Source organism: Mustela putorius, unplaced genomic scaffold (assembly GCF_011764305.1).
Source record: "Mustela putorius furo isolate JIRA1106 unplaced genomic scaffold, ASM1176430v1.1 tig00001826_pilon_pilon_pilon, whole genome shotgun sequence".
In the NCBI taxonomy this organism is placed as follows: Eukaryota; Metazoa; Chordata; class Mammalia; order Carnivora; family Mustelidae; genus Mustela; species Mustela putorius.
Genome location: NW_025421880.1, coordinates 676,614 through 679,387, shown reverse-complemented (window position 1 = coordinate 679,387; position 2,774 = coordinate 676,614).

Below are 2,774 nucleotides of genomic sequence, written 5' to 3'. Positions count from 1 at the left end.
CGTCAGTAGGTACAATGAAAAGATATAAGATAAGCTGGGATCTCTTCATTTGTGACCTCCTTAGCATCGAGTAAAGACATTTTCGACGACAGGTAAAAACAGACATTGGAAAGTCAAATCATCAGCAGTAATTTTGTGATTTGTCAAAAAGTACAGAACCTATTGATTTTTGAGGTGAGATTAACAAACCATTTCACTTCCACTACTTCATTAAACTGTCTCTTAAGAACATCTAATCTGCTTTGTCCTGATCCTATACATTCTGAATAATTTTGCAGTGAATAATTTTACATCACTATAGATGTACAACATTGGAACTGCCTGAAATAACTCCTGTTATCAGTTACCTTCCTGGGGATATAGCATTAGAATTAACAAATTTGAATTATGATTAATTTTGTCCCTAAGGATCTTTCCTTAAAGCTTCTATACCTTTAGTTAAATAATGGTTTCATACTAGGACTCACAAATCTGATAGTCTCACTTTGTTCATATGAAACTTGTAAGTTGCTGTCAGGTAAAAATTAGGGGTGATATTTATTTTTCATGCTATAGTTGAGGGAGAAATGCAGCACTGAAATAATGTAAGACTTATGAGACTTAAGAACCAGAATTCAAATAAAACATGGTTTAAGAATTTAAAAATACAGGGGTGCCTGGGTGGCTCAGTGGGTTAAAACCTCTGCCTTTGGCTCAGGTCATGACCTCAGGGTCCTGGGATCAAGCCCTGCATCGGGCTGTCTGCTCAGCAGAGAGTCTGTTTCCTCTTCTCTCTCTGCCTGCCTCTCTGCCTACTTGTGATTTCTGTCTGTCAAATAAATAAATAAAATCTTAAAAAACCTCTAAGAATTTAAAAATACAAATGACTCTAAAGCTTAACTACATCCTATTTGAAAGGAAAATATTTACTGACTCTTGGAAAGGGCTTGAAAAATGAATATGTGTTTGCCATGAAATCAAGTAGGACATCCCTAGTACTTCTGACTTTCCTCTGAAGACCGTCTACCCTGTAGCAGATGCTAGTTCACTGCATGACATTGATCTTGGGTGAGATATGAATTTCATTCACTTGCAAAACTGAGATAATCATAGTATCTCCCTTATAGGTACTTAGCAGCATATAATATACTTAAGTACCTGGAATACACAGTAAGCACTCAATAAATGTTAGCTGTTATTACTAAACATACAAAATTTTGTCTGTTACATGGATCTTCCAATGCCACAGTGTTTATTTAACTTATTTTCTAATGCAAAATTAAGATATATTTCATGAGTGATAATGAAAACCCCTTCAACCTCTCCATACTATTCTTCAGTTTTTTTAATTAAATTTTTTATTTTTTATAAACATATAATATATTTTTATCCCCAGGGGTACAGGTCTATGAATTGCCAGGTTTACACACTTCACAGCACTCACCACCGGTTTTTTTTTTTTTTTGAATATTTTATTTATTTTACAAGTAGGCAGAGAGGCAGGCAGAGAGCGAGAGAGAGAGAGAGAGAGAGAGAGAGGAAGCAGGCTACCTGCTGAGCAGAGAGCCTGATGTGGGGCTCGATCCCAGGACCCTGAGATCATGACCTGAGCTGAAGGCAGAGGCTTTAACCCACTGAGCCACCCAGGCACCCCACAGTTTTGTTTTAATGTGTCTTGATTTCTCTAATTCTTTTGTCCTCCATGGAAGTTATAATTATTAAGTTCCAAAAAAAATTCGATTGACATTTTGACTGATATTGTATTAATTTGATGAGATTTGCTCTCCTTATAAGTTTCCTTAATCAAGGACATGGTGAGTTTCTATTTACCCATATCAAGTAATACATATTCACATTTCAATTGGTATTGTCAATAATATTTAATATATATTCTAAATAATATTTGTGGTTTTTTTTTCTTTTGGGAAATGGAAGAACTAAGTCATACTTCTGAATTTAAATTTAAATGCATACATGTTTGTTTAAAATTCCCACTATTAAAATTCCAAGTATCAGATGTTGTAAAAAATGAAGTTTTTTTTATTCATTACTCTATTAATTCTTTTTCTTTATTCTTTACTCCTTTTTGATAGTTCCATAAGATCATTCATGGTTCATGCTTTTCGTATAACCTTTCAAAATATATTTTCTCAATTCTTCCCTTAATTGTTTTGTTAAATAGTTAGCAATTAAGTCACTTTGGATATTAGAAAACTTTATTTCATTAAAGATATTTTATATATTAGATAAGCCTTCATTTTTCCTTAATTTGAACTAGCACTATTTTTACTGTTTGTTATCTATATTATTACCATCAATGGGTGCATTTCTTAGGAAGCAGAGCATCATCAGAGGATATAATCTTATGATGCATAAGAGAAGATGCATCTTCTGCTCTATTACGTGTATGCAGAAATCAAATTGTTTTTCCACCAAGTGTATCCCATCAACATTGTTAAAACAGATCAGATTTATTTGACCCTATAATTAAGATTCTGATGTAAAAATACTTTTAGTTTTCAAGTATTTTGGTGGGGATGCAAATTGTCTCAATACATTAACATTCTATGCGGTGCCTGGATGGCTCAGGTAGGGATCCATGGGTCGTGGGGGAGTCTTCTTGAAGATTCTCTCTGGGACACTTGGGTGGTTCAAATAGTTAATAGCTGCCTCCAGCTCAGGTCATGATCCCGGGGCCCTGGAATCGAGTCTTGCATGGGAGTCCTTTCTCTGTGGGAGGCTGCTTTCCCTCTGCCAGCAGCTCCCCCTTCTTGTGCTCTCCCTCTCTCCCTCTA